General features: G+C 39.5%; 1 protein-coding gene across 1 annotated transcript in view; it reads right to left on the bottom strand.

The window, feature by feature from the left end:
• The window catches only part of cmtr1 (cap methyltransferase 1), a 121,596-nt gene that overhangs the window by 46,272 nt on the left and 60,774 nt on the right, over positions 1 to 14,550 (bottom strand). The gene's annotated exons all lie outside the window — the stretch shown is intronic.

Here is a 14,550-nt window from a genome sequence, read left to right as displayed (position 1 = left end):
ACAGTTTTGTTGGATTCTGACATTTTAAAACAGGTCTTGCTGTGCAACTCACATTGCCAGTCTCCTTATGCGTTGCAAGAGCCACCATTTGTTCCTAGACGTCTGGTTTCCTGCAGCTTGTGAAAGCTGCAATTGTTACTTTTGAGTGTTTCCAGTGGTTAGGACAAAATTTTTGTTCAAGTTCAAGTTTACTGCTGTGTGTACATTGTATAATGAATTTCTTAGTTGCAAATCACCTCAGAATACTGGCAGTAATGTAATACCAACAAAAGATGCACGCAAAAAAACAACATTCATAGAATGAAACATACATACAATTGTGTACAATATACACATACAAAAACACATCCAGCATTTGTTTTTGTAACTGGCTATTTGGTAAAACAATCTGTGGATAGAAACCATCTCTGAAACGACTGGTGTAAGTTTGAATGGTCCTATACCGCTTGTCTGAAGGGAGCAGTGAGAAAAGCAACTGTCCAGAATGGCCAAGGTCATCACACATTGTACACTTCATGTCAGCATTTTGTCATTATTATAACATGAAAAAGGTTTCTGTTTTAGTTATGTGTTCAACATTTCTTACCTTGCATTTCCTGTCATTCTACATTTATCCAGATAATTATAGATACAGAACACACATGAAATGTATGTATTCCAAATAACAATATATTATTTACCCTATACAGCTCCAGGTACCTCAGACATAATTAAACACACTTAAGCTGGGGGAACTTCAGCTGCATCAGTGGAAGATGGGACAGCAGGCTGCCTACTGCCTGTACTATATTGACACATTTGTAAAACAAAGACGCTGATGAAGAAGTGCAAAAGAATTTAAGGTGGCCTGGAATTACGACTTTTTTCGTAGGCTTCAAGAATTCTAGTGTTAAATAACAAAATATTGGTACAATCAGCATCATTCCCTCCAATTAACATCTCTGTTTTATCTATATTTAGAGACAAGTACAGTAGGACTCGGTTTACGACCATAATTCGTGAACCGAAGCAACTTCCCCCATAGGATTGTACGTAAATACAATTAATCCATTCCAGATCATAAAAAATATATATATTTACATACAGTTTATAAGTTTTTAAGCACAAATATAGTTAATTAAACCATAGAATGCACAGCATAATAGTAAACTAAATGTAAAAACATTGTATAACACTGAGAAAACCTTGAACAACAGAGAAAACTAACACTGCAATAGTTTGTGCTATAGCGCTACCAACCGTCAGCTAAAAGCACTTTTTAAATGAGTTTTAAGCACAGGGAAAAAAAATGAACATTTGAAAAAATCCATAATTGCAAGTTATCGCAAATGCTTGATTGCAGTTATTGCTGCTAAGGATGGCCCAACCAGTTATTAGGTTCAGGGGGCAATTACTTTTTCACACAGGGCCATGTAGGTTTGGATTTTTTTTCTCCCTAAATAATAAAAACCATCATTTAAAAACTGCATTTTGTGTTTACTTATGTTATATTTGACTAATGGTTAAATGTGTTTTATGATCAGAAACATTTTGTGTGACAAACATGCAAAAGAATAAGAAATCAGGAAGGGGGCAAATAGTCCAAACCTACATGGCCCTGTGTGAAAAAGTAATTGCCCCCTGAACCTAATAACTGGTTGGGCCACCCTTAGCAGCAATAACTGCAATCAAGCGTTTGCGATAACTTGCAATGAGTCTTTACAGCTCTGGAGGAATTTTGGCCCACTCATCTTTGCAGAATTGTTGTAATTCAGCTTTATTTGAGGGTTTTCTAGCATGAACTGCCTTTTTAAGGTCATGCCATAGCATCTCAATTAATTTCAGGTCAGGACTTTGACTAGGCCACTCCAAAGTCTTCATTTTGTTTTTCTTCAGCCATTCAGAGGTGGATTTGCTGGTGTGTTTTGGGTCATTGTCCTGTTGCAGCACCCAAGATCGCTTCAGCTTGAGTTGACGAACAGATGGCCGGACATTATCCTTCAGGATTTTTTGGTAGACAGTAGAATTCATGGTTCCATCTATCACAGCAAGCCTTCCAGGTCCTGAAGCAGCAAAACAACCCCAGACCATCACACTACCACCACATTTTACTGTTGGTATGATGTTCTTTTTCTGAAATGCTGTGTTCCTTTTACGCCAGATGTAACAGGACATTTGCCTTCCAAAAAGTTCAACTTTTGTCTCATCAGTCCACAAGGTATTTTCCCAAAAGTCTTGGCAATCATTGAGATGTTTCTTAGCAAAACTGAGACAAGCCCTAATGTTCTTTTTGCTTAACAGTGGTTTGCATCTTGGAAATCTGCCATGCAGGCCGTTTTTGCCCAGTCTCTTTCTTATGGTGGAGTCGTGAACACTGGCCTTAATTGAGGCCTGCAGTTCTTTAGACGTTGTCCTGGGGTCTTTTGTGACCTATCGGATGAGTCGTCTCTGCGCTCTTGGGGTAATTTTGGTCGGCCAGCCACTCCTGGGAAGGTTCACCACTGTTCCATGTTTTTGTCATTTGTGGATAATGGCTCTCACTGTGGTTCACTGGAGTCCCAAAGCTTTAGAAATGGCTTTATAACCTTTACCAGACTGATAGATCTCAATTACTTGTGTTCTCATTTGTTCCTGAATTTCTTTGGATCTTGGCATGATGTCTAGCTTTTGAGGTGCTTTTGGTCTACTTCTCTGTGTCAGGCAGCTTCTATTTAAGTGATTTCTTGATTGAAACAGGTGTGGCAGTAATCAGGCCTGGGGGTGGCTACGGAAATTGAACTCAGGTGTGATACACCACAGTTAGGTTATTTTTAACAAGGGGCAATTACTTTTTCACACAGGGCCATGTAGGTTTGGATTTTTTCTCCCTAAATAATAAAAACCATCATTTAAAAACTGCATTTTGTGTTTACTTGTGTTATATTTGACTAATGGTTAAACATGTTTGATGATCAGAAACATTTTGTGTGACAAACATGCAAAAGAATAAGAAATCAGGAAGGGGCAAATAGTTTTCACACCACTGTGTGTGTGTATATATATATATATATATATATATATATATATATATATATATATATATATACACACTGAGTATACTTTATACATAAAATGTATGTTGTCGTACCTTGCATAACTTACACAATAACAATTCAATGCACAATAACAATTCAATACACTTATGGTCACTACAGTATTTGGATTTAATAATCGTCATGTGGGAAAAGGCTGACTCGCTTTTGAATTCAGCCGAGTGAAAAATGACGACTGTCCGATTAACTGTGATTTTAGTTCCCTCTCCTTTCTCTTTCTCAGATCGCTTTTTGGCAGGACGTCAGTTTCGTAGTTTTTATGAAGTTCGAAAATACCTTTCCACATTTTCCTTCTTTGGATTATCAATGATAGATTGACAGATCAGACAAACGTACTTCGATAGTGACACTGTGAGAAAAAAATCCTCTTCCAATTCCACATCCAGCCCATACCCTCCCCAAACAATTTTTTCCCTTCTTTAGTCGATATAAATTGGAAGGCTAACTAGATCACAGCCGGAGTTTTACAGTACCTTGCGCGTTTGATTGTGTGTGCAGGATGACCAGTGTGTTAGAAGAGATCTCAGACTGGCCGCCCTGTATGTCAATCAAGTGGCAAAAGCCATAGGGAGGATATATGATAGACTAACGTTTAAAAAAATTTTTTTGAATGCAACGCGATCTACCTGCACTACCTTTGTGATCGACGCATTGGGCACCCCTGTGTTACAGGATTACAATGTGCTGAAAGGAATGCTTGGCAGGGTTTGCCAAGCTAGTATGAAGTTTGCACTGTGATACTGACACCTGGGATCTTATATTTTTAATTTTCTAATTAAAGAACTTCATAAAGCCTGTAATGCTAATATCTGTTGGTATTTTACACTATATCTGAATTCCCACTTGTTACATTAGCCACTGTTCTAAACAGTGCCTGAGGATTATTATTATTACTGTTATCTATTACTTTAGAATAGTAGACTTGGCAAGCTTTAAAGAGAGCTTTTTAATATTTTTTAACACTCTCTGTCCATGCAATTTGAAATTCCTGCAAATTTGTTGTTCTCCATCAGCATTCCTATTTTTGACACCCTAATTTAATAGCTCAAGTGTTCAAATTAACCCAGGGTGAGTTTCTATGTGTTTGATCACTTTAGTTTTAAGGGGAGCCACTGTATCCAGAGAATATTTCAAGGTCATATTATAATTTTATGTAAGTTGATCTAAATTGTTTTTTATGATTACACTTGACTTACTCAAAATATTTATACATTTTGAAACACTGTCTTTATTTTAATCTGTGAATGTATTGGTAATGGCAGAACCAAATGAAATCTAATGGAGTAATATTTAAATTATGAATTTCAACTTTGTAAGTTATAATTAAATCTAATGTGTTTTTATGATTATGAGATGGACCTTTAACAATCCAACAAAATCCTACTGAATTTAACAAATAAGTAAAACATTTGCTGAAAGCATCAGTTTCCACATCAATGTCTACTTTAAAGTACCCTACAAACACTACAGGATTACATCTTGCCTGAAGAAGGGGCCCGAGTTGCCTCGAAAGTTTGCATATTGTAATCTTTTTAGTTAGCCAATAAAAGGTGTCATTTTGCTTGATTTTTCACAACACTACAGGATAAAAGGCTGCCAAATTCAATCAAGAACAATGAATATCAGCGGTGCCGAACTCTAGCGGTGTCGTGGAGGGCCGCAGTGGCTGCAGGTTTTCATTCAAACCCTTTTTCCTAATCAGTGACCAGTTTTCACTGCTAATTCACTCCTTAATTTTAATAGCCCTGTTTTGGAGGATTCTGTCCTCTGAATTAATTTCTCTCTTCATTAAAAGACAGCCGAACAGAAATGAGACGTGAAATGAGCTAACGCATGAACAGCTAAACTGGGATTTCAAACTCCAACCAATCTCTTATTGAGAAGCCGATTCTTGCTGTTAATTAAACCCATTATTTAATTCCATGGCTTGTTGCTGCTCTCATTCTGCCACAGCAGACGTTTCCAAAACTGTTGATTTTTCTATTTTTTAAAAGAACATTGTCAAGATTTTTGGGTGACCTCGGAGATCAACCTTACCGAGACCTTCACCTTTCTTTATTTTTAGATATTGTGTGATGGGCACAGGTGAGCTGCTCATGTTTTGTGTCTCATTATTGTTTGGCTGCTAATTAAGGAAAAAAGAGACAACTAATGGGCCTGAGTCAAATTAATTAAAACTAAGGCAAAAGAAGTTAATTAGCAGCCAAAACTGGTCAACAATGAGGAAGATGGTTAGAATGAAATCCTGCAGCCACTGCGGCCCTCCAGGACTGGAGTCTGACACCTGTGATGAATATGGCCCTAGTGGTCTGTACACTAGTACTACACATGTGCTGGAATCTGTTTTAATATTTAAAATGAGTGCCTCAAATGATGTGAAGTTGGCTAATTTTTTAGAAGCAATTTGCATTTTGCCACTATGAATTATACCAAGGCCTCCTCCTTGACCCGTATCTCTAGATTTATGAACAAATGTGTAGTTTGAATTATGAATTATTCCAAGGCCTCCTCCTTGACCCATATCTCTAGATTTATGAACAAATGTGTATCAATCTGATGACACCTCAGCTAGGGAAACAGTGTCAGATTTACTAAGCCAGGTTTCAATGAGAAAACACAAGTCAGATTTTGTTCTTAATGTACCAAAGCAGGCTTACTTCCAAGACAGCAAATTTTTAATAAGCAGCATTTAAAATTACATAGTTCTTTGTGAACTGGTAAACTGGTGGAGGATCTAGTTCTTTCTCTTGGTCTAATAATATACAGTACATTATTTTTTGGTTATCAAGTAATTTAAGGTTTACACAATGGCTAAATGTATAGGATGCCCCACAATACAGAGGTGACCCATATGTAGTCCAGTCCCATGTTGACACTCCCTCACAATGCAGGTAATGTGCCTCATTCGGGACTCTGTGAGCAACCGCTAGTTTGACCCAACTCAAACCAGCGGTACCCAAGGATTCTCTGAAGAGCCATATCTTGCAACCATATAGTAAAACAGGGAGAACCAGGACTCTAAAGACTTTGACCTTCGTCCTTTTGCAGATATTTCGAAAGCGCCACACACCCCTTTCAAGTGACCTCATAACTCTCCATGCTCTTCCAATCCACCTACTGACTTCATAGGAAGAATCACCAGAGACACGAATATCACTGCCGAGGTAAGCAAACCTCTTGACATGGTCAACATTTTCTCCACAAACAGACACACTGCCGATGGCTGTTCCCAAGAGGTCATTAAATGCCTGGATCTTGGCGTTTATCCAGGACACTTGCAAGCTCAGAGACTTAGACTTCTCGCTCAGTCTCAAGAGCCCTAATTAGATCCTCCAATGACTCTGTGAAGATCACAGCATCGTTGGTAAAGTCAAGATCTGTGAATCTTTCTTCACAAACAGATGCCCCACAGCCACTGGACTCCACAACTCTGCCCCGTACCCAGTCCATGCAAGCATTGAACAAGGTAAGAGCAAGACCACACCCCTGTCAAACCTCAGAATCAACTGGGGGAAAATGAAGAGGTTGTGCCTCCACTCTGCACAGCACTCACTGTACCAGCGTACAAGCAGGCGGCCATGATATCCAACAACTTTGTGGGATCCCACGAAGTAAAGCTGAACGCTTTATGAAAATTAACAAAGGCTGCACAGAAACTTTGTCGCTATTTCCATTTGCGCTTGATAAGAACCCTCAGTGCTGGGATGCTGTGATGGTAGACTTCTTAGGCATAAAACTGCTCTGGTCACTGGTAGGTGGTCACAGAAGGCCCTAGCAAGGACCTTATCAAGCACCAAAAGCAGTGTTATCCCCCTTTAGTCCAGACAGGGATGGCCAGTCTCGTTTTCCAGTCAGTTGGGAGGACGCCCGTCTCCCAAATTGAAGCAAAAATTACTTACAATGCCAAGAGGGCAGCCTTACCACCAGCCTGGAGAAGTTCACCCCGGATACCACAGATCCCTGAGGCCCTCCCTACTCTCATCTGGTTCACCACCTGTGCAATCTCAGTGAGACTGGTTCAGAGCTAAGTGGAAGATCAGTCTTAAGAACCGTGGACATCTCTGGGTCCAATATCCTAGCCAGAGGATCAGCTTTAAACAGCAGCTCAAAGCAGCCAGTCCAGAGGATCACAATTGCAGCGTCACCTGTAAGGACCATTCCATCACCCGCCCTGACTACAACTCTCCAATAAACAGATTTGGATGTGCGTACTGCTTCAGTTCCACTGTAAGCAAGACGTGGGTTATTAGACCATAGATGGTGTATCATTTGCTCACAGGTTCCTTTAACAAATGCCTCCTTATTAGCCCTCAGAGCCTTCCTTCTCAGCTCCCGGTATAGACCAAAAATTCCATCAAGGTACAGTATGCACTGCAATTCTTCGCAATAATATCTAGGGTGGCCTGCAAGATGAAATACCTCCTTCTGGGAACACTGGCAACACCAACACAACCCTCAGTCCCGTTAGGGTCTTGTCATGGGAGGTCTCCACATCACATTAGGATCAGCAGTCACACCTACCTGTAAGACTGCAAGTTCCTCACACAAACTGTGTGCAAACTCATTAAAAACAGCCTGCTTTTTGAGACTAGCTAGTTAGAGTCTCATTCTCCTAGTACATGGTAGCCCACTGGGCTGAAGCTGAATCTTCAGAGTAGCTACAATAAGTCTGTGGTGAGAATTCACAAACTGGGCAATTTTTGTAGACCCTGCAGTTCTGTTGGAGCCTCCAGTGTCTGCCAAAAAGGATGTGATTGATCCCCATCACCGCACCATCAGTATTGGAGTACCAAGTCTAACGATACAGCTCCTGGCACTGGAACCAGAATCCAGTGATCTCTAGCCCATGAATTTTTGCAAAGTCAAGGAACACGGAGCCACTTTCACCACAGTCACCTGACCTATGGGCCTATGGCTAATGCACACAATGACGTTTATATACTGTGTGTATATAGATATATAAATAAATAAATATAAATATACAGTGGAACCTCAGGTCACGAACATCTCGGAACACGTACAAATCAGGTGACGACCAAAAAGTTTGCCAAACTTTTGCATCTGTTTAGGACCTCACGCTCGAGTGACAAACAAGCCAGTTTCCTTTCCGGTTTGTATGCGCCAATAATTTCCGCATGCGTTCAGTCTCTCCCTGTGCATTCGCTGAGAACTCTTTGTGCTCTATTTCCTTTCCCTTCCGGTTCATACGTGCCGGTGATTTACTTACATTGTTCTCAGTCAGACATGCATCGCGCAGAGGGACTTTACATCAAAACTGTAATCTCCTCTCCACCCAGTTCCACCTCAATTCCTTCACGCCAGAACTCAACTCATGCAGGGTTAGTTTTCTTGGTTGTTTATGGTTAGTTTTTGTATAAATTACGGATTTTTCAAATGTTCATTTTCTTCCCTATGCTTAAAACTCATTAAAAAAAGTGTTTACAGCGATCGGTTTTGTAAGGCTGTAGTGTGAAATTCTTGCAATGTTGGTTTCTCTGTTCTGGTTTTCTCAGTGTTATTCAATGTTTTTACATTTAGTTTACTATAACACTGTGCATTCTTTGGTATAATTAACTATTTTTGTGCTTAAAAATCTTTTAAAAAAAAATATATATATACAGGTAAAATTCCGTTACAATGAACTCCCATGGACCTAAAAAAATATTTAGTTGTAAAGAATGGAATTAGATTTTGTATTTGTTATAGTGCTTTCTTTAACTTGCATCCAGGTGTTTGCAATCATTTCAATAGCTTCTTTCATGTTAATTTTAATCTCCTGCTTACAAGTCATGCTGATGAGAATTTTTCTCAGCATTTCCTTGCGATGACACACTTTCAGAGTGTGAATGATGCCCACATCCAATGGCTGAAGCACTGCTGTGCAATTCGGTGGGAGGAATTCAACGCAAACATTATCTAAATGTGTGGGCAGCACAGTTGTCAATCAGGAGCCAAATCATCCTTTTCTTCTTCATATTGTGAGGTTTCTGATGTTTTCTGATTGGTACAAAAACATGCAAGGACCATCTTTCCTACATTTATGACATGTGTACCTGTTGCAATGCGCACGATTCTCTCAATGCTGTAGTTTCTATTACACACCTGAAAGAAAGAGACGATATATGTGACAGTTTGAAGAAACAATTTTATGACCATAATAGTACCAATCAGAAAACATCATCGCACTAATGAAATATAATTTGAAAACGAACAGCGTCATATCAGGTGTGAATTTATGCTGGCGCTATTATTTAGAGCCAGATCGGGTTGGTGGTTTTGGGTGTTAGAGCGTGATCGTGATTGACAGAATAAAACTGAAAAAAGCTAACTTTTACAAGTACCATAAATTTATATCCAATGTCCCATATATTTGTCTCTTTCTTTTTTTTCTCCGTGCTGCGTTGACATTGTGCACCAGAAGGCGTGAGCTTATTCAGTGCAGCAGGATCAACACACATGTACTGTGCAAGGCATGCACAGGGGCCACTGTGAAAAAAAGTGTGTTCATGGCGCAACTTGCAGAGGAACTTCGTCGTCGCATCTTAATAGAAATGGCAATGGAAAAAGAAAAGGAGGATGCAACATCGTCAAGCTTCTGTTCCAAGACAGCCACTTCCCCAGGAAAGTAAACTGAGTCAGCGTCAAGTGCCATTTCAATGTAATAGGAATCACAGCATAGAGAAAAGTGTGCGCATTGCAACATGTACACATGTCGTAAATGTAGGAAAGACGGTCCTTGCGTGTTTGTGTGAACTGTTAACATTAGAATTTCATGATTGCATATAGCGTTGAACTGATCTCATAAAAGGTCATAAAATTAATAATTCCAAATCTATACTAATAAAAGGCAAAGCCCTCACTCACTCATTGACTGACTGACTCATCACTAATTCTCCAACTTCCCGTGTAGGTAGAAGGCTGAAATTTGGCAGGCTTATTCCTTACAGCTTACTTACAAAAGTTAAGCAGGTTTCATTTCGAAATTCTACACGTAACAGTCATAACGGTCGATAATGGTCGACAACGTCCGCCATGTTGAACTTTCTTATTTATGGCCTCATCTTCACGAAATTTAGTAGGCGGCTTTCCTGCACTAACCGAAACCAATGTACGTACTTATTTCGGTGGTATGATGCCACTGTCGGCCGCCATATTGAACTTTTAAACAGTCTTTGTTACTTATGGGCCCATCTTCAAGAAATTTGGTACACGGGTTCCCAACGCTAACTGAATCCTACTTACGTACATATATACGTCCATAGCCTGCACCTCGGTCACTGTGGGAGGTGGCGTTGGGTCCCCCATCCCAACGCCTCCCACGTTGTTGGCTGCCTGCCTATATAAGACCGTCCGTCGCTCCGGTCTCTACATTCCCTTCCTTGCTTCGCCACGGGATTCACGTCTCCCTACTGATAACTACAGCCTTTTTGTTTAATCCACGGCTTCTCCGCTGTTTTATTGTTTGTTTATTACAATTATAGTTATTGTATAGGTATTTTACACTTACTTTACATTGCTCAGGTACCCATTTCCTTTATCATTCCAACCCCCATTACCATGTCTATCGAGATGATCACTATCGATCAAAGAACTGTCACTTACCGAGTGGTTTCCATGCCCGGAGATACAACCTACCTTTTCCATTCTTTTTGTTACATATTGCACGGCCATATCAGGCTCACTCTTGATATCCGGAGGAACATTCTGTCTTATGTATTGAATGACTGGGACAGGTTCAAGGTGTGGACTGATGACGGTACAGGAGATAATTATACTACACAGGAGCACTATAAGAGTGAAATGCTTAAGCCCTTCACCTATGGTTCTGCATCTGAGTTGATGGCTGCCGCTGAATTGTTCGGTTGTCGCTTTCAAGTGTACCGAAATGGACAAATATTTTATACATTTCGACAACCGCCAATGCCTCTTAAACATCTTAGATTCACAGGTGACGATTTCAGTAGTGGACACTTTGATGTTTATGAATGTTTAAACTCTCAAAAGCTGGATGTGATTTTATCGATGAAACTGGTTGTGTGCTTACAACGCTTGACAGATGCCAAACGTCACTTTAACACAACAAATCCTGCAAATACTGTCGTAATTGAAACAAACCATGAAACTCAAACCGATTATGACAGCAGCAATCCAAGCTGTGAGATTTGAGACAAGATTACTGTTCACATGGCCAACTGTAAGTTACATGCTCAAGAGTAAGCTCAGCGCACAGCTTGGTCATGTTACAACCGGAGGGCCGAACTGACAACATGGTATACAAAGAGATCCTTAACAAATAATTATTGGCATATTTTCCGTCAGTTTAAAAAGATTTAATTTTCTTCTTAATAAAAATTTTAATGCAGTACTTCGCCGCTGCGAAGCGCAGGTATTTTGCTAGTATCATATATACCTATGTCTCTGTTGTTTTTTTTTTTGACATCATAAACCATAAAGTGCATACTACTTCTGCATGAGCAGGAACACTCAATAAAACTGATTTAAAAAAAATAAAGTGACGGTGAGATACGAAGAAGGCAGATTCACCAGCATTTGTGTGTCAGCTTTTATCCCTCCAAAGCAGAGAATGTCCAGTTCCATTGCCTCAAAACACCACTCACAACTACAGTTACTCCCAGTTTCAAATAAAAACTAACAGCGTCAGATCCCTAGGGTGGTAGTATGTATCGTGATCGTGAGGTGAAATGAAAAAAAAAAAACAAATTTGGTAACTTTTACAAGTACAGTACTATAATTGTGCACAGTCTGTTACAGACGCAAACCAAATGTATGTGTGTACTGTATAATATTAAAAAATAACAGCAGCTCACTACTGAAAACGGCAAATATAGGAGGCAGTGTAGTTCGAACCTGGGACTCTTGATTACAAGTCAGCAAATCTTACCGCTACGCCACAGAAGCTGTTGTATCGTCCTTGAACCTTTTGTGAAAGTGTTTATTTGATCTTTGGACTTCAGGTTTCACACATTCTATAGTTCATGCCTCCATTTTGTAAAATTTATTTCTAAAGTATGAAAAAGTTTCTGTTTTAACAATGTGTTTACACAGATTACTGTAGAAACAGAGCACACATAAAATGCATGTGTTCCAAATAATGATCTATTATTTCCACTCTAAAACTCCAGCACTTTACTCCCAGATAATCAAACAAGGCACGAGCTGGGAGAAGTTTGTGAATGTTCTGCGACGGTGTGGGGGATGGAATAGCAGGCTGCTTGCTGCTTGTCTTAATCGGTACATTTACAGGACAAAAGACGCTGATGGAGAGGTGCGAACGGATTTAAGGTGGGCCGGATTTCCGAGTTTTCTCGTAGGCTCTGGTAATTCTAGTGTTAATTGGACCTATTCCTACTATTATTGCAACTGTTTACCAGCCCCATAAACCAAATAATGACTTTCTGAACGACTTTGCTGTTTTCCTTACACACTTATCTACTGTTTCATCAAACATAATACTTCTGGGAGATTTCAATATACATATGGATAATATCAATGTCCCTATTACTAGAGACTTTATATCCTGCCCTGAGTGTTTTGGATTCCAGCAGCATACTAATGTTCCCACTCATTCCAAAAGACATATCTTGGACTTGATTTGCTGTTCTGGAGCTACCTCGCTTGATTGTACTACAGATGAACTCCCCATAACTGATCATTTTCTTATTTCATTCAATACTAAACTTGAACTTTCCAACGCTAAGCTTTCCCGTCTCATGTCTTTCCGTAATACTAAGATTAACTTAGACTCTCTTTCCTCTAGTAATGACTCCCTTATGGACATTCATAATTTATCCACTCCTGAAGAACTGGTCTCACACTATAACACTGGACTTAATGGTATTTTTAACTCTGTCACTCCATTAAAAAATAGATCGGTTTCTTTCTCCTTTTCTGCTCCCTGGTTCATGCCTGAATTTCGGCTTTTGAAAGCCAAAGGCCGGCAACTTGAACAGTTATATAAAAAAACTGGACTCTGTTCACAAAGAGATGTACAAAAACCATATACTTTATTACAAGGACTGTACTGCCCAAACTAAATCTAACTATTATACTCCAAGTCATTGTTTTTACTACTTAACAATATCACACAACCCCCAGATTCTTTATCGTCTCGCCTTTACTCAACTGAATTTTGTAATTCCCTTATGTCCTTTTTTAATGAAAAAATCCAGAAGATTCATCAGTCTTTCTGTACGGATTCCTCCAGTACTTCATTTGAATTTCACCCACCAACTCACTCATTTTACTCTTTTCAGCTTTCTACTTTCTCAGAAATCTCAGATCTTGTCTGTAAGTTTAAACCATCCACCTGTCAACTGGACCCCCTCCCTACGGTTCTGGTCAAAGCCTGCCTCCCCTCTCATCTCTGCTATAATCCACTATTCCCTCACTACTGGTACTGTTCCTTCATCTTTTAAAACTGATGCAATAACCCCAATACTGAAAAAAACCTGGTGCAGATCTGACTAATTTCAGTAATTTTCATCCTATTTCTAATCTACCTTTCATTTCCAAAATTCTTGAAAAAATAGTGGCTATTCAACTTCATTCTCATTTATCTCAAAATAATCTGTATGAATAGTTCCAGTCTGGATTTCGTCCCCTTCACTGTACAGAAAAGGCACTTATAATAATTACTAATGACTTCCTTATGACAGCTGATTCTGGTTTAATTACTATTCTCATTCTCCTTGATATGAGTGCAGCCTTTGACACTGTTTGTCACACTACTCTTCTCAATAGATTATCTTCGATTGGCATTACCCACACTCCACTAGACTGGTTCAGATCCTACCTCTCTGGTCGCACTCAGCTTTTTCAGCTTAAAACTTTCACATCCCAACCAAGTGCTGTTACTTCAGGTGTGCCCCAGGGCTCTGTCCTGGAGCCCCTCCTTTTCATTATTTACAGTACCTCCTTCCCCTTGGTAATATCTTTCGTAAATATAACATTAGCTTCCACTGTTATGCTGATGACACCCAGCTCTATCTCACTAGCAAACCTACTGCTTCCTTTCCACTCTCCTCACTTATTGATTGCATAGCAGAAATCAAATCCTGGTTTTCTTAAAATTTTCTTAAATTAAATAGTGACAAAACTGAGGTTCTCCTCATTGGTACAAAATCAATATTATCCAAAACTGATAATTTTTCATTTGTTATTGATAATTCCTCTGTCTCCCCTTCCCCACAGGTTAAGAGTCTAGATGTCATCCTTGACAGTACTTTATCCTTTCAGTCCCTATTCAACATCATCTCCCGGTCTGCATATTTCCACTTGCGTAACATTAATCGTATTCGCCCCTCCCTCACTCCCCACACCACTGCTATCCTTGTTCAGAGCCTTGTCACTTCTCTTCTGGATTATTGCAATTCCATTTTCATTGGTTTTTCTCGCAAATCTCTTAATAAGCTTCAACTGGTCCAGAATTCAGCTGCCCGCATCACTACTAGAACCCCCT

The sequence above is a fragment of the Polypterus senegalus genome, chromosome 3, assembly GCF_016835505.1.
Source record: "Polypterus senegalus isolate Bchr_013 chromosome 3, ASM1683550v1, whole genome shotgun sequence".
NCBI classification, from domain to species: domain Eukaryota; kingdom Metazoa; phylum Chordata; class Cladistia; order Polypteriformes; family Polypteridae; genus Polypterus; species Polypterus senegalus.
This window is presented reverse-complemented; position numbering and strand designations above follow the sequence as displayed.